The sequence below is a fragment of the Scyliorhinus torazame genome, chromosome 14 (genome assembly GCF_047496885.1).
Source record: "Scyliorhinus torazame isolate Kashiwa2021f chromosome 14, sScyTor2.1, whole genome shotgun sequence".
Lineage (NCBI taxonomy): Eukaryota > Metazoa > Chordata > Chondrichthyes > Carcharhiniformes > Scyliorhinidae > Scyliorhinus > Scyliorhinus torazame.
In genome coordinates, this window is record NC_092720.1 from 175689307 (window position 1) to 175708321 (window position 19015).

The 19015-nt window shown below is 45.3% G+C and overlaps 1 non-coding gene across 1 annotated transcript; it reads right to left on the reverse strand.

Annotated features, from left to right (window-relative positions):
- Positions 1–15066: 15066 nt before the first annotated feature.
- Positions 15067–15140, reverse strand: trnas-gcu (transfer RNA serine (anticodon GCU)). The gene has a single exon. It is a non-coding gene; the product is annotated as a tRNA-Ser (tRNA).
- Positions 15141–19015: the final 3875 nt, after the last annotated feature.

Below are 19015 nucleotides of genomic sequence, written 5' to 3' on the forward strand. Positions count from 1 at the left end.
TATATGGATTTCAGTAAAGCGTTTGATAATGTTCCCATACGCTACTGCTGAAAATACGGAAGCATGGGATTCAGGGAGATTTTGCAGTTTGGATCAGAAATTGGCTAACTGGAAGAAGACAAAGGGTGGTGGTTGATGGGAAGTGTTCACCCTGGAGTCCAGTTACTAGTGGTGTACCACAAGGATCTGTTTTGGGGCCACTGCTGTTTGTCATTTTTATAAATGACCTGGAGGAGGGCGTAGAAGGATGAGTGAGTAAATTTGCAGATGACACTAAAGTCGGTGGAGTTGTGGACAGTGTGGAAGGATGTTACCAGTTACAGAGGGACATAGCTAAACTGCAGCGCTGGGCTGAGAGGTGGAAAATGGAGTTTAATGCAGAAAAGTGTGAGAGGATTCGTTTTGGAAGGAATAACAGGAAGACAGAGTACTGGGCTAATGGTAAGATTCTTGGAAGTGTGGATGAGCAGAGAGATCTCGGTGTCCATGTACATAGGTCCCTGAAATTTGCCACCCAGGTCGAGAGGGTTGTTAAGAAGGCGTACGGTGTGTTAGCTTTTATTGGTAGAGGGATTGAGTTTTGGAGCCATGAGGTCGTGTTGCAGCTGTACAAAACTCTGGTGCGGCCGCATTTGGAGTATTGCGTGCAATTCTGGTCGCCGCATTATAGGAAGGATGTGGAAGCATTGGAAAGGGTGCAGAGGAGATTTACCAGAATGTTGCCTGGTATGGAGGGACGATCTTATGAGGAAAGGCTGAAGGACTTGAGGCTGTTTTTGTTAGAGAGAAGAAGGTTAAGAGGTGACTTAATTGAGGCATACAAGATGATCAGAGGATTGGATAGGGTGGACAGCGAGAGCCTTTTTCCTCGGATGCTGATGTCTAGCACAAGGGTACATAGCTTTAAATTGAGGGGAGATAGATATAAGACAGATGTCACATGTAGGTTCTTTACTCAGAGAGTAGTAAGTGCGTGGAATGCCCTGCCTGCAGCAGTAGTGGACTCGCCAACACTTAGTGCATTCAAATGGTCATTGGATAGACATATGGACAGTAAGGGAATAGTGTAGATAGGCTTTAGAGTGGTTTCACAGGTCGGCGCAACATCGAGGGCCGAAGGACCTGTACTGCGCTGTAATATTCTATGTTCTATGTTCATATCTGATATGATTAATCAGATTGCGCAGTACCGGGTCTTTGTAACAATTGACCTGAAATCCACCTACCACCAGCTCCCCTTCCAGAAGTCGGACCGTCCATACACTGCCTTCGTGGTGCACCATCGCCTCTATCACTTCCTTAGTGTCCTTTTCAGCATCACAAACGGGATCTCGGTCTTCCAAAGGGAAATGGACCGAATGGTCGACCAGTACGGTTTGCGGGCCACATTTCCGCACTTAGATAATATCACCATCTGCGCCCATGACCAGCAGGACCACGATGCCAAACTCGATAAATTCCTCCACACTGCAATTCTTCTCAACGTGACCTATAACAAAGAGAAGTGCGTGTTCAGCATGACCCGGTTAGCCATTCTTGGCTATGTAGTCCTAAACGGACTTCTCAGGCCCGACCCTGACTGCATGCACCCCCTCATAGAGCTCCCCCTACCCCACTGCCCCAAGGCCCTCAAACGCTGCCAGGGGTTCTTTTCCTACTATGCCCAGTTGCTCCCAAACTATGCGGGCAAGGCCCGCCCACTCATTCAGTCCACCCAATTCCCTCTTGCAGCCGACGCACAACACGCTTTCGCCTGCATCAGAGCAGACATCGCCAAGGCGCAGTGGAGGAGTCATTGCATTTTCAAGTAGAAAGCAACGCTTCAGACATTGCCCTTGCTGCCACTCTAAACCAAGCAGTCAGACCCGTGGCATTCTTTTCCCGCACCCTTCATGCCTCTGAAATTCGACACTCATCCGTCGAAAAGGAGGCCCAAGCTACAGCTGAAGCTCTGCGGCATTGTAGGCATAACCTGGCCGGTAAGAGATTCACTCTCCTTACGGACCAACGGTCGGTAGCCTTCATGTTCAAGAACACACATCGAGGCAAGATCAAAAATGATAAAACCTTGTGGTGGAGAATCGAGCACTCCACCTATAATTACGGGATTTTGTATCGCCCTGGTAAACTCAACGAGCCCCCCAGACGCCCTCTCCCAAGGTACATGTGCCAGCGCACAAGTGGACCAACTCCGGTCCTGACACGACAGCGGTTGTCACCCGGCAGTGAGTCGATTGGACCACCTGGTCAAAGCTCGCAATCTGCCCGACTCCATCGAGGAAGTAAGGACAGTCACCAGGGACTGCCAGGTCTGTGCGGAGTGCTAGCCACACTTCTACTAGCCGGACCATGCATGCCTGGTGAAGGCTTCCCGCCTCTTCGAACTCCTCAGCGTGGATTTCAAAGGACCCCTTCCGTCCATCGACTGTAACACGTACATTCTTAGTATGGTCGATGAGTACTCCAGGTTCCCCTACGCCATCCCATGCCGCTATGACGTCTTCCACCATCATCAAGACCCTCAACACCATCTTCACTCTGTTTGGTTTCCCCGCTTACACCCACAGTGACAGGGGATCCTCCTTCATGAGTGATGAGCTGCGTCAGTTCCTGCTCAGCAGCATAGCCTCCAACAGGGCAACCAGCTACAACCCCAGGGTAAACGGGCAAGTAGAACGGCAGAATGTGATGGTTAGGAGGGCAATTCAGCTGGCCCTACGGTCCAGGAACCTCCCAGCCTCTCGCTCGCAGGAGATCACCCCTGACGCTCTGCACTCCATCCGGTCACTATTGTGCACAGCCATTAATACCACACCCCATGAAGGTGTTTTTACCTTCCCCAGGAAGTACACATTCGGGGTTTCGCTGCCGACTAGGCTCGCCACTCCACGACCGGTCCCTCCCTGTAGGCACGTCCGACTCCACAAGGCGGAGCACTTGGTGGACAGCGTTCAACTGCTCCACGCCGTCCCTCAATATGCCTACGTGGAGTTCCCCGACGACCGCCAAGATACTGTCTCACTCAGGGACCTGGCACCGCCAGGTACCACCCCAACACAATCCCCCACCCATGCGCCCCCCTCCCACCACGCCGCCAACATTGACCCCACCAGACCCCCCCCCCCCCCCGCCTTCTGCACAAGAGGACGTAGAGGATATCGGCACGCACACGGATTTCCCCGATGACTGGCCAGCATCAGCACCACCACCACTGCCATCGGTGCCACCTCCACCACCGACTTCGCCGCCACCATTATGCCACTCCCAACGAAGCACCAAAGCACAGGATTGTCTGAACCTTTGACAGACTCCGGACGGTCAACATGGACCTTTCTTTTTTTTCTTCTTAAAACTGTACATAATTGCACTGTTTGTATATAATTTCACATCACCCCCCCCCCCCCCCCCCGCCCCCCGCCCGCCGGAGCCATTTTTAACAGGGGGTGAATGTGGTGAACAATTGTATTCGGGGATGTAAGGTAGGACCTGCTCTTCAGGTTCGCCGGTCGCCCCTGCCGACTGCCTCCGCCCACTAAGATCTGTGTAAATATGCATGGCCTGCATTGCCTTGCCATTTCGTCAGCTGCAGCAGGAGGCCACGCATCTGACTGCAATAAAGCCACAGTTGTACCAAATCTGCGTCTTTGTGCAATTGATTGCGCATCATGGAGCATCAAACAGGAGAAGAAGCACGCATTCAGTTGTGAACCCGTTTTAAAGAAGCCTTTACACAGAGAATTCCTCATCCATTTATTTTCGAAAAACATATCAACTTATCGCTGCTGTGGTTCGGATTCTAATCGAGGTTACTGCGGCCACAACGCAGAGTACTAACCAGTATACGATCACGCACCACACGTTACCGCCGAGTAGACTTGCGACTGTGGATGTACTTGGTCGTCAACTGTTTGGAATCTATCATGGCCCACACATTACGACTCCCTAATTACAACTTTAGTAGATATAGAGTTTGGATGCATTAAATACGGTTCTATAATAATGTTCCTGCAACAAGGATTTATGCACTTTAACCGAGGCTCATAAAAATAATCATGCAACCGCTATAATATATAATACAAAACAATTTCGATATTCATCCCAAACATATGGAATTCGGACGTTCTCCCGGTGTCTGCATCGGTTTTCTCCTCCTGCTCGAAGTCCCTTCCACAGTCCAAAGACGTGAAGGTTCGGTGGATTGGTCATGCTAAAGTGTGCCAGATTGTCCAGAGGTTAGCAGTTTAGCTGGATTGGCCATGATCAACATGCCGGGTTCTGGGTATACTGCGGGGGATCTTGGACATGGCGTCCCATGCTGATTATTTTGAACCATTTAATCCTGCATCCCTTTCCTCTCATTCTGCACTTTGGAACGCCTGTCATTCGCCGTCTAACCCTCTTTGATCGAAAGAGAAAAATCTAGGCCCCGTTCGTCCCACTGTTGCTATTGAGATGAATGTCTGTCTATCGTAGTTCAAATTAATATTGATTTACTCTTTGGGGATGATCTTACTGTTTAAAATCAGAATTATAGCATTTGGCGTGTTTTATACTGGGACAGGAGGAAATAAATCAAATCAATGTGGCATGAAGAATAAAAAGCAGGGGTGCTTTTCATACAGGGGTGGGACAACTCTTCGTCTCTGGGTGGGAACAAACCACCAACCTTTCGGCTAACACCACGATTGCGCCACGGAGACGACAACTGCTAGCTTTTCCTCGAATAGACATGCCAAATTATGATGGAAACAGTCTCATCTGATCCACATTACAATAGCAAATGAGTGTTGATGCACCAATCTGGAACAAAAACACAAAAGGCTGGACAATCTTAGCAGGTCCGACAGCATCTGTGGAGAGATAACACAGTCTGTGTTTCAAGCCAGGGTGACTTTGTGTCACAGAATAAAGACAACACCAGTTACAGAACGAAGACTGCACCATTATCCGGAGACCTGTCAAAAACGCGCCTCCAGCCTTCCACATTAGAGCCATTGTCGTTATTTCTGCTTCTAGATATTCGCAATGAAATCAATATAAATCTGTATTTCATGATGTGCAGTAGGGACAGTTTTCTTAGTTCCTAAATATCAGTTAAATTCTCCAATCATTCGAAACAAGGCAAATGTGTCTTGACTGTCTCTGGTCAGTCGCACAGCACCCTTCGTTGCCCCCGGATTTTGTTTCTCGAGGTATTTCCCAACATTCGCAAAACTGGTGCTTGATTTTCGTGTGTCGCTTCGTTTCCGTTTTCTCCACTGCCATCTGGCTCTATTTTCCAAAATTCTGCCCTCTCCTCCTCATTGCATCATGCTCCGATGTCAGGAAATTCAATTATATGGAGAGACCATCGAGACCAAAATTATTCTCCTCGTGGACAGCAGATTCAGTGGGTATTTGGTTGAGACACTTCAAAATTCGGGGTGAATAGCAGAAGAAGCTGTTGCAGCTAATTGAGAGAGGCAGTTTTCACTTCCAAAAAGACATGAACCGGATGAGTATTATTGATGATAATAGCTAAAGTATAAAACGGGGAGCTGAGGTGATTCTCGTGTTTTTTTGTTTTTTTAAATATGTTTTATTGAAAATTTTTTCGATCAAAATTTTTTCCCTTTACAGATCAAACATAACAGTAAAGAAAGTTTAACAATAAACAAATGACTAATCAACATGGTCATCTAATCGTTTAACATTAACTAAAACTTCCACCCCCCCTCCCCCCTGGGATGCTGCTGCTGGTCATCTGTCTTCCCTCCAACGTTCCCCTAGGTAGTCGAGGAATGGCTGCCACCGCCTGGTGCACCCTTGAGCCGATCCTCTCAGGGCAAACTTTATCCGCTCCAGTTTTATGAACCCCGCCATATCGTTTACCCAGGCCTCCAGTCCGGAGGGTTTCGCCTCCTTCCACATGAGTAGAATCCTACGCTGGGCTCATCCGCAACTCCAAATAGAGCTAGCCCCCAGCCTGGTTTAACCCGGGCCTTCACCACCTTGGAAATCACTCCCGTCACTCCCTTCCAATACCCCTTCAGTGCCGGGCACGACCAAAACATATGTTTGTGGTTTGACCGGCTTCCGCCGCACATCCCACACTTGTCCTCCACTCCAAAGAACCTGCTCAGTCTTTCTCCCGTTATGTGTGCTCTATGTAGCACTTTGAATTGAATCAGGCTAAGCCTGGCGAACGAGGAAGAGGAATTTACCCTGCATAGGGCATCAGCCCACATACCCTCCTCTATCTCCTCCCCTAGCTCTTCTTCCCACTTTCCTTTTAATTCGCACACCAACTCCTCCCCCTCTTCCGTGATTCTCGTGTTCACAACAATTTAAATTCTGGTGCATCAAAAAAGAGCAGAAGCATGTACACAGTTGCGAACCAGTTTAAAAAAGGCCTTTACACCGAGTATTCCTCATCCGTTCATTTGGGAAAAACACTCTCTCTTTATTTCCACGATTGAACTTCACCGCCCTCATACCATTTGCACTTTGGGGCGCCTCTATTTCGCCTTCTCACCCTCATTGATCCAAAGAGAAAAGCCACGGCCCCTTTCGTCCCACTATTGCTATTCGGGTGAATGTCTGTCTATCGGAATTCAAATTAATATTGATTCACTCCTTGGGTGTGAACTGACTGTTTAAAATCAGAATGACAGCATTTGGCGTGTTTAATATTGGAACCTGAGGAATTAAATCAAACCAACATGGCAAGAAGTACAAAAAAAAAACTCAAGATGGGTGATTCGATCCCACAGAGAGAGGAAGTATAGAAAACGCTTCATCAGGGGTGCGACAGAACTTCGGCTGTGGGTGGAATCGATCCAACAACGTTTCAGTTACCAGACGAACGCGCTAACCGATTGGGCAACGGAGACGACAACCGCTGCCTCATATTCGAATAAACATGCCAAATTATGATGGAAACAGTCTAATCTTGTCCACATCATAATAGCGAATTATGGCTGATGCACCAATCTGGAACAAAAACACAAATGGCTGGGTAATCTCAGCAGGTCTGACAGCAGCTGTGGAGAGAGAATGCAGTCTATGTTTCAAGGAAGGGTGACTGTGTGTCACAGAACGAAGACTGAACCATGACCCGTTGCCCTGTCAATAACGCGCCTCCAACCTTCCACATTCGAGCCATTGTCGTATTTTCTGCTTCCAGATATTCGCAATGAAACCAATATTAATCTGTATTTAATGATGTGCAGTCAGGACAGTTTTCTTAGTTTCTAAATATCAGTTAATTCTCGACTCAATCGAAACAACGTAAATGTGTCTTGACTGTCTTTGATCAGTCGGGGAGCGCCCTTCGTTCTCCCCGGATTTGTTTCTCGAAGTGTTTCCCTCACAAAACTGGTGCTTGATTTTCACGTTTCGCTTCATTTCCGTTTTCTCCACTGCCAACTAGCTCTATTTCCCAAACGTTTGCCCACTCCTCCTCATTGCACCATGACCAGATGTCAGCAAATACATTTAAATTGCTATGGGCTAGGGTTTAGAGAAACCCAAAGTGCATCATGGAGTTCACCTGACCCACAACTTTTAGTAGATTGTGGTATGGGGAGCACACGGTTCACTCTACAGGTATGGAAAAGCAGAAAAAAAGTGTTTTTTTAAAACTAAACAATGTTTATTCTATGAACTCAGATCAACCTTCTTAAAACAAACAGTTAATATTTTAGCAACCAGTAAATCAAATATACCGCCAAAGAATACAACACTAAGTGATCTGTATGCTTTCCTTTTAACATTCAAAAGACTTAACAACCCTCCAAACAAGAGCATATTAGGGTTTACCTTCAAGACTGAAAACATTTATAATTATTCTGAATTCACCAAATGACTAAGAGATGGTCCTTCATGTCAGAGATCAACAGCAGTGCAGCCCACAGACACATCCAAGCTCTTTCTCAAACTGAAACTAAATAAAGCAGAAGTGAAGCTCAGCTCCACCCACACTGTGACACCACTCCTGTAACATGAACAGCTCAATTTCTCAAAGGTACATTTCTTAAAGACCCATTGATTAAAGCTTACTCTCACGTGACACCTCCCCCTCCCAAGAGAAAAACCGCAACCGTAACTTCAAGATGGTTTCATTTTTCACCCTTTCACCATCCTTTAAGAATTGCACACAGTAAATAAACGTTTCGTTTCAAATGAACAACACACGCAAACAGGTACAATAATATAGTACATTTTTTCCCTTCATCTTCCTCCTACTTAAATTGCTTCCGTTCATCACATTCGTGACAGAGCATCAGCTATCAAGTTTGCTCGTCCTGCCACATCGAATATTTTTAAATGAAATGTCTGTAACAGTAAACTCCAGCGAAACAGCCTTGCATTGTTGTTCTGGAATCGCTCCCAAAATTGCAAACGGATTATGATCAGTATATATAACGGTGTGAGATGGATTGCTAGTTACGTAAATGTGAAAATGTTACAAAGCCAGCACCAAACTCAAAATCGCCTTCTCAATCGTGGAATACCTTTTCTGGGGAGAATTCAATTTCTTTGAAAAATAACCAAAAGGCCGCTCGAGCGCTTCGTCGTCGTTCTGTAGAAGCATCGCACCTACACCCACATCACTCGCATCAACCGCCACTTTGAATGCTTTGGTGTAATTTGGGATGGCTAACACAGAAGCAGTGGTTAACACCGCATTCAGGCCGTGAAATGCCTGTTGACACTCCGCTGTCCAATGGAATTTGTGACGCGTCTTGAGTAAGTCAGTCAGTGGTGCGACCACACTGCTAAAATTGGGTAAAAATTTCTGGTAAAATCCACTCATACCAAGAAATCGCATTATTTCCCGTCGTGCCGAGGGTATCGGAAACTCCCCAATGACTTTCGTTTTCACATCCCGTGGGACCGTTCGACCCTGTCCGATTGTATGGCCAAGGAAAGTGACAAATTCACTTTTGGCTAGGCTTATTATCAAACCCGCCTCTTGAAGTTGATCGAATAACCCTATCAGATGTGTTAAATGTTCTTTCCATGACTAGCTGAAAATTAACAGATCATCGATGTATACCGCACAATTGGGTAATCCTGTTAACCGTTGAAATGTGACTGGTGCGTTTTTCCTGCCAAATGGCATAACTTTGAATTGGTATATACCACCTGGAGTCACAAAAGCTGAAATCTCCTTCGCCCTTTCGGGTAAAGGTACATGCCCTCAACGTTTAAGTAAATCCAATTTAGAAATAAGCACTGATTGGCCCACTTTCTCAATGCAATCCTCCAAACGTGGGATAGGATCAGAGTCCGTTCCTCTAACTGCATTAACCTTTCCATAGTCCACACATAACCGTTGGGTACCGCCTGGCTTTGGTACCATCACTATGGGTGAGCTACATTGGCTGCAACCCACTTCGTTTGTGCCATCATTAAGCACACTCTCACTCTCTTTGTTAATCTGTGCCAATTGTAAAGGGTTAAGTCCATATGGATGTTGTTTGATTGGAATAGCATTTCCCACATCTACATCATGTATAGCTATTTTAGTACTTCGCAATTTATCTCCGCAAACTTGTCCATGTGATATCAATAACTCTTTCAGGTCAGTTCGTTTTTCCCCTGGAAGATAACTCAACAATTTATCCCAATTTTTAAGAACATCCTCATTTTCCAATTTAATTTGAGGTATGTGAAATTTACAGTCATCTGGATGTGGTTCGATACTTTGAGTTGAATCATTAAAACCTCCTCCTTTTTCTCTCCTCCCCTTTCAAAGTAACTTTTAAGCATATTCACGTGATACACTCGGTGATTCTTCCTTCTATCTGGTATTTTTGCCACATAATTCACCTCACTTAATTACCTCTCAATTTGATAAGTTCCACAAAACCTAACTTTTAAAGGTTCACCTACCACGGGGAACAATACTCAAACAGTTTCTCCACTGGCAAAACAACAAACTTTGGATTTCTTGCCCGCTACCCATTTAATCACATTTTGTGCAACTTTTAAATGCTGTCTAGCCAATTCACCTGCTCTATTTAATCGTTCCCTAAAATTTGAAAGGCAATCCAAAAATCTATTTTCCGATATCTCCCTCACCAATTTTTCCTTAATCAATTTAAGTGGTCCTCTTACCTCATGACCAAAAGTTCAAAAGGACTAAATTATGTTGACTCATTAGTTGCATCCCTAATTGCAAACAGATGAATGGAATTCCTTTATCGCAATCCCCTGGATAATCTTGACAATAAGCCCTCAACATTGTCTTTAATGTCTGATGCCACCTTTCTAACGCTCCCTGCGATTCTGGATGGTAGGCAGTTGATTTAAATTATTTTATTCCTAAGCTATTCAAAACTTCTTTGAATAACCTCGAGATAAAATTTGATCCATGATCCGATAGTATCTCCGTGGGTAGTCCATGTCCAGTAAAGTATTTAATTAATTCCTCCACAATCCTTTTAGCTGTAACATTACGTACTGGAATGGCCTCTGGAAACCTAGTGGACGCATCCATTGTAGTCAAAAGACATTGATTCCCACTTTTTGTTTTCGGAAGCGGTTCGATGCAATCAATTAGGACCTTGGTAAAAGGTTCCTCAAATGCTGGAATGGTATTAAGGGCGCTGGTTTTATCACCACTTGAGGTTTCCCTGTCACTTGACATGTGTGACATGATTGACAACATTTAACTACATCTTTATGTAGTCCAGGCAAATAAAAATGTTTTTGGATTTTAACTTGAGTTTTCCATTGCCCCAAAAGACCTCCCACTGGTACCTTATTTGCAACTCGCAACACATCCTTTCTACACCCTACCGGCAATACTACTTGATGAACTTCTGCACACTTTTCATCCGCCTGCATATGTAAAGGTCTCCATTTTCACATCAAGACATTACTTTTGCGGTAATAACGCTCTGGTATACATTCAGAATCCTCTTCCGTGTATGCTTTCTGATACATCCGTTTTATTTCCATATCTTTCTGTTGTATCTCCGCCAATATTCCTGAACTAAAAATATGCGCCTCATCCTCCACCTGGTCCTCTTCTGTTTTACCACATCAGCCTTCCAAGTTCAATCACCAACACTGTGACTTTACATGGCCTAGTTTATTACAGTGAAAACATTTAAACTTTTCATTTCTTTTCCATCCTCCTGAATTTCCTTGTTAATCTTTTAAAATCTTTTTAATTTTAACTCTCCTTATTACCTCCCATCAGATCACCTTTACCTTTACCACTTGAGCATTTCTCATGTCCCAATTTCTATCCCTCACAGGCTGAAACTGATGTCGGAAACCAAGCTTTGATTTATGACCTAATTCATAATCACCTGCCATTTCTGCTGCTAATCTCGCAGTTTTAACCCTCTGCTCTCCAACATGAGGCTAAGTGAATGAGGTAGGGTCTGGCAGATGGAATACAATGTTGACAAATGTGAGGTTATCCATTTTGGTAGGAATAACAGCAAAAGGGATTATTATTTAAATGATAAAATATTAAAACATGCTGCTGTGCAGAGTGACCTGGGTGTGCTAGTGCATGAGTCGCAAAATGTTGGTTTTCAGGTGCAACAGGTGATTAAGAAGGCAAATGGAATTTTGTCCTTCATTGCTAGAGGGATGGAGTTTAAGAATAGGGAGGCTCTGCTGCAATTGTATAAGGTGTTAGTGAGGCCACACCTGGAGTACTGTGTTCAGTTTTGGCCTCCTTACTTGAGAAAGGACGTACTGGCACTGGAGGGTGTGCAGAGGAGATTCACTAGGTTAATCCCAGACCTGAAGGGGTTGGATTACGAGGCGAGGTTGAGTAGACTGGGACTGTACTCGTTGGAATTTAGAAGGATGAGGTGGGGATCTTATAGAAACATATAAGATTATGAAGGGAATAGATAGGATAGATGCGGGCAGGTTGTTTCCACTGGCGGGTGAAAGCAGAACTAGGGGGCATAGCCTCAAAATAAGGGGAAGTAGATTTAGGACTGAGTTTCAGAGGAACGTCGTCACCCAAAGGGTTGTGAATCTATGGAATCCCTTGCCCAGTGAAGCAGTAGAGGCTCCTTCATTAAATGTTTTTAAGATAAAGATAGATAGTTTTTTGATGAATAAAGGGATTAAGGGTTATGGTGTTCGGGCAGGAAAGTGGAGCTCAGTCCACAAAAGATCAGCCATGATCTCATTGAATGGTGGAGCAGGCTCGAGGTGCCAGATGGCCTACTCCTGCTCCTAGTTCTTATGTTCTTATGAGTTCTCATAACATCAGGAATTGAATTTTTAAACTCCTCTAAAATTATAATTTCTCTGAGAGCTTCATACGTTTGGTCTATTTTCAAACCCCTCATCCACCTACCAAAATTACTCTGTTTGAGCCTTTCAAACTCCATGTATGTTTGCCCAAATGCTTTCCTTAAATTTCTAAACCTTTGTCTGTAGACTTCTGGCATTAGTTCAGATGCACCCAAGATAGATGTTTTCACCTCCTCATACGTCCCAGATAACTCCACCGGTAATGATGCGAAGACTTCACTAACTCTACCTCCCAGCTTTGTTTGAATCAGCAATACCCACATGTCCTGTGGCCATTTCATTTGTTTAGCTACCTTGTCAAATGAAATGAAAAAAGCTTGCACTTCCTTCTCGTCAAACCTTGGAAAAGCTTGGACATATTTAATCGATCCACGCCAAGCCTTCGACTTTGACGGTTTTTCTCAATATCCTCATCAATATGATCCAACTGTACGTTTCCCTTTCCATCTGCAAATTTTAACTGACTGTCATGTTTAGTGGCCATTGAGACTTCCGGGTGCGGCTATGCAGAGCTAGGTCGCATATTCGGTAGCTCCTGCTTGGAACGGACTTTTGGGCTCTTTTGCAGGGCCCCCACGGCATTTGTTTGACATTTCCCGGTGTGGGAAGAAGGCTGCAATATTCCCCCGACAGTGTCCCCCAGGAACGGTATGTCTCTTGGGTGCCAGACACAGCAGAAACAGTAAAGGATTTGGCTGCAACTGCAGGATAAACAGGGCCTCTTCCAGCATCCAGGCGGGGGAAGGGCAAGCTTAAAGCTGCAAGCTGACCTGAGGGCCTGTATCAAAGGTGAATTCTAGCAGCAGAGGGAACAACTGTGAAAAGATCTCATCAAGGCCACTGAAGGGACTTCCGGTTGCGGTGATGCCTAGCTAGCCGCACGTTTCGGCGGCTCCAGCTCCGACGGACCTTCTGGCTCTTTTAAGAGCCCCAACGGGGAATTTTTTGACGACGCAACCCGGTGTGGGGTGTGTGGGAAGAGAGTCTCCACCCCCCACCCCCCCACCCCCAAACGAAGGAAGAAAAAACCGGCGGCGGCGGCTGCAGCGCGAGGAATCGTCGACCAAAGGGTCAGAAAGAGAGAAGTACAAGATGGCGGGGGAGAAAGCGCAGGCGACATGGGGGCCTGAGCAGGATGAAATTGTGAGACGGTGCGCGGAGCTGCTGAAGAGGGAGGTGCTGACCCCGTTGCTACAGGCAATTGAGGGGCTCAAGGAGACACTAAAGACCCAGGAGACAGAGCTCCGCGTGGTGGAGCAGAAGGTGACAGATATTGAGGACGAGATCCTGGGCCTGGCGGTTAAGACACAGACGCACGAGGCACTTCATAAAAATTGTACTGAAAGGATCGAGGCCCTAGAAAATGGAGCGCGAAGGAAGAACCTTCGGATACAGGGTCTCCCTGAGGGTGTGGAAGGAGTGGACTGTGGAGCGTACGCAAGTACGATGCTGAGCTCACTGATGGGTGCTGAGGCCCCTACGGGCCCCTTGGAGGTGGAGTGGGCAAATCGGATTCCGGCGAGAAGACCAAAAGCGGGAGAACCACCCAGGGCGGTAATCGCGCGATTTTACTGCCTTAAGGATAGAGAAGAGGTCCTGAGATGGGCTAAAAAGGTGCAGAGTAGCAGATAACAAAGAACAAAGAACAAAGAAATGTACAGCACAGGAACAGGCCCTTCGGCCCTCCAAGCCCGTGCCGACCATGCTGCCCGACTAAACTACAATCTTCTACACTTCCTGGGTCCGTATCCTTCTATTCCCATCCTATTCATATATTTGTCAAGATGCCCCTTAAATGTCCCTATCGTCCCTGCTTCCACTACCTCCTCCGGTAGCGAGTTCCAGGCACCCTCTACCCTCTGCGTAAAAAACTTGCATCGTACATCTACTCTAAACCTTGCCCCTCTCACCTTAACCCTGTGCCCCCTAGTAATTGACCACTCTACCCTGGGGAAAAGCCTCTGACTATCCACTCTGTCTATGCCCCTCATACTTTTGTATACCTCTATCAGGTCTCCCCTCAACCTCCTTTGTTCCAGTGAGAACAAACCGAGTTTATTCAACCGCTCCTCATAGCTAATGCCCTCCATACCAGGCAACATTCTGGTAATACACAATACATAACAATTTCGATATTTATCCCAAACATATGGTATCTGGACGTTCTCCCGGTGTCTGTATCGAGTTTCTCCGCCTGTTCCTGGTCCCTACCACATCCAAAGATGTGAAGGTTCGGTGATTAGCCATGCTAAAGTGTGCCAGATTGTCCATACATCAGCAGTTTCGCTGGATTGGTCCAGATCAACATGCCGGGTTACGGCATTCTACGGAGGAACTTCGTCACGTCGTTCCCTGCTGATTTTTTTGAAACCGTTTCACCCTCTGTCCTTTTCCTTTCATTCCTGAATATTGCCAGTGCGAATAAACTCTCTCTCTATTTCCACGATTGAACTATTTCGCCTAGATACCAGTTACACTATGGAACGCCTCACAATCGCCGTCTCACCCTCTTTGAACCAAAGAGAAAAATCGAGGCCCCTATCGTTTCACTGTTGCTATTGGGATAAATGTCTCCCTCTGGTAGTTCAAAGTAATATTGATTAGCTCTTTGGATGTGAAATGACTGTTTAAAATCATAATGTCAGCATTTGGCCTGTTTAATATTGGAACCGGAGGAAAGAAATCAAATCAATGTGGCATGAAATATAAATAGCACCAAGGCGGTGATTCGATCCCACAGAGGGACGAAGTATACAAAAAATTTCATCCTCGGGAGGAATATCATTTCATCTCCGGGTGGGATTGAACCACCAACCTTTCGGTTAGCAGCCGAACGCGATAACCGATTGCGCCACAGAGACGACAATAGCTCACATCGCTAGAATAAACATGCCAAATTATGATGGAAACAATCTCATCCTGGCCACGTCATAAGAGCAAATTATTGTCCATGCACAAATCTGGAACAAAAACACAAAAGGTTGGGCAATCTCGGCAGGTCTTACAGCATCTGAGAAGTCAGAACGGAGTCTGTGGTTCAAGACAGGGTGACTTTTTGTTACAGAACAAAGACGACACCATTATCCGTAGCCCTGCCAATAACGCGCCTCCAAACTTTTACATTCGAGCCATTTTTGTATTTCTGCTTCCAGATATTCGCAGTGAAACTATAATAAAACTGTATTTTCTGATGTGCAGTTAGGACAGTTTTCTTAGTTTCTAAATATCAGTTGATTTCTCATTGTAACCAAAGGAAATGTGTCTTGACTGTCGACGATCAGTCGGGAAGCGCCCTTCGTTCTCCCCGGTGTCTCTTTCTCGAAGTGTTTCCCAACATTCACAAACCTAGTGCTTGATTTTCGTGTGTTGCTTCGTATCCTTTTCTCCACTGCCAAGTGGCTCTATTTCTCAAAATTCTGCCCACTCCTCACTGCTTCATGACCAGATGTCAGGAAATTCATTTCCATGGAGGGACTATCGAGACCAAGATCATTCTCCGCGTATATAGAAGGTTCAGTGGGTATTTGGTTGAGACACTTGAAAGTTTTGGGTGAATAGCCGAAGAAGCTGATGTAACAAATTGAGAGAGACTGTTTTCACTTGCAAAAATAAAAGACCCGGAGGAGTAGGATAGATGATAATAGTTAAAATATAAAACCGTGATCTGAGGAGATTCGCGTATTCACAACAGTTTGAATTCAGGAGCCTCTAACAGGAGCAGAAACATGCACTCAGTTGTGACCCGCTTTAAAGAGGCCTTACACAGAGAATTCCGCACCCGTTCATTTCCGAGATACACATTAACTTCCCGCTGTCGTGACTCGGAGTCGAAGAAGGTTGATGCAGCCACAGCGCAAAGTACAAACCACTACACGATCACAACGCCACACGTTGCCGCCGAGGTGCACAGTGACTGCCGATGTACTTGATCATCAGCTGTTTGGAATCTATCGTGGCCAACACTTTATGACTCTCTCATTACAAGTTTCGTAGATACACAGTTTGGATACCTCAACATTGGTTCCAGAGTAATGTTCCTGCAACAAGGATATATACATTTTAACCGACGCTGAAAAAAAGAACCGCTATAATAGATAATACATAACAATTTCGACATTCATCCCAAATATATGGCATTTGGACGTTCTCCCGTCTCTGCATCGGTTTTCTCCGCCTGCTCGAGGTCCCTCCCATAGTCCAAAGATGTGAAGGTTCGGTGGATTGGCCATGCTAAAGTGTGCCAGACTGTCCATAGAATAGCAGTTTCGCTGGATTGGCCAAGATCAACGTGCCAGGTGACTGGCATTTTACAGAGGAGCTTGATCACGAAGACCCCTGCTGATTTTTTAAAAACCATTTCATCCTGTATCCCTTTCCTCTCATTCCTGAATATTGTCAGTGCAAACCAACTTTCTCTCTATTTCTACGACTCAACATCTCCGCCCGCATACCAGTTGAACTTTGGAGCGTCTCTCATTCGCCGTCCCGCCCTCTTTGATCCAAAGAGAAAAATCTCAGATCCTTTCATCCCACAGTTGCTATTGGGTGAATGTCTCTCTCTGGTAATTCAAATTCATATTCATTAACCCTTTGGATGCGAACTGACTTTTTAAAATCGGAAAGACAGCATTTGGCGTGTTTAATATTGGAACCAGAGAAAATAAATCAAATCACCGTGGCATGAAATATAAAAAGCACCAAGGCAGTGATTCGATCCCACAGAGGGACAAAGTAAAATACGCTTCACCCGGGGTGGGAGAACACTTCGTCTCTGGATGGGATCGAACCACAAAACTTTCGGTTAATGGCCGAACGCGCTATAGAGACAACAAATGCTCTTTTAGCTCCAATAAACAAGCCAGTTTAAGATGGACACAGTCTCATCTTGTCCACATCGCAACAGCTCATTCTTGTTGATGCACCAATCTGGAACAAAAACACAAAATGCTGGGCAATCTCAGCAGGTCAGACAGCATCTCTGGAGAGAGTCTGTGTTTCAATCCAGGGTGATTATGTCTCACAGAACAAAGACTACGCCATTATCCGTAGCCCTGTCAATAACGCCCTCCAGCCTTCTACATTCGAGCCATTGTTGTATTTTCTGCTTCCAGATATTCGCAATGAAACTATAATTAAACTGTATTTTCTGATGTGCAGTAAGGACAGTTTTCTTAGCTTCTAAATATCAGTTGATTTCTCGAAACATTCAATCCAAAGGAAATGTGACGTCGCTGTCGATGAGCAGTCGGGCAGCGCCCTTAGTTCTCCCCGGTGTCTCTTTCTCGAAGTGTTTCCCAACATTCACAAAACTAGTGCTTGATTTTCGTGTGTCGGTTCTTTTCCATTTTCTCCATTGCCAACTGGCATTATCTCCCAAAATCCTGCCCGCTCCTCCTCATTGCATCATGACAGGTGTCAGGAAATTCATGGAGATGGAGGGACCATCGAGACCAAGAATATTCTCCGCGGAGACAGAAGATTCCGTGGGTCTTTACTTCAGACACTTGAACATTTTGGGTGAATGGCCAAAGAAGCTGATACAGCAAATTGAGAGAGACTGTTTTCACTTCCAACCAGACAAGAACCTGAGGAGTATGCTTGCTGATAATAGTTAAAATAAAAAACTGGGAGCTGAAGAGATTCTCGTATTCACAAGCGTTTGAATTCTGGAGCATCAAACAGGAGCAGAAGCATGCACTCAGATGTGAGCCCGTTTTAAAGAGTCCTTTCCTCAGAGAATTCCTCATCAGTTCATTTGCGAAAAACTCATCAAATTATCGCTGCCGTGACTCTGAATCGAAATTGCTGAGGCCACAACGCAGAGCACTAACCACGAGACGATCACAGCGCCACACGTCACTAGTGAAGCATGTCTGTAACTGTCGATGTACTTGGTCATCAACTGTTTGGAATCTATCATGACGCACAGTTTATGACTCCCTAAAAACAACTTTAGTAGATACACAAGTTTGGATGCCTTAACTTTGGTACCATAATAATGTTCCTGCAACAAAGATAATTAACCGGGCTCATAAAAATAACAATGCAATGGCTATAATATATAATACATAACAATTCCGATATTCATCCCAAACTTATGGTATATGGACGTTCTCCCGGTGTCTGCATCGGTTTTCTCTACCTGCTCGAGGTCCCTCCCGCAGTGCAAAGATGTGAACGTTCGGTGTATTGGCCATGCAAAAATGAGCCAGATTGTCCATGGATTAACAGTTTCGCTGGATTGGCCGTGATCAATTTGCGGGATTACGGGTATTCTACGGAGGAACTTGGTCTCTTTGTCTCTTGCTGATTTTTAAAAACCATTTCTCCCAGCATTCCTTTCCTCCCATTCTTGAATATTGCAAGTGCAAACAAACTCTCTCTCTATTTCCACGATTGACTTTCTCCGCCCAAATACCAGTTGCGCGTTGGAGCGCCTCTCATTCGCAGTCTCACACTCTTTGATCGAAAGAGAAAAATCTAGGCCCCTTTCGTTCCACTGTTGCTGTTAGTTGAATGTCTCTCCATGGTGGTTCAAATTCATATTGGTTCAACCTTTGGATGCGAACTGACTGTTTAAAATCATAAAGGCAGCATTTGGCGTGTTTAATATTGGAACCAGAGAAAAGAAATCAAATCAACGTGGCATGAAATATAAAAAGCACCAAGGCGGTGATTCGATCCCACAGAGGGACGAAGTATACAAAATATTTCATCCTTGGGAGGGATATCATTC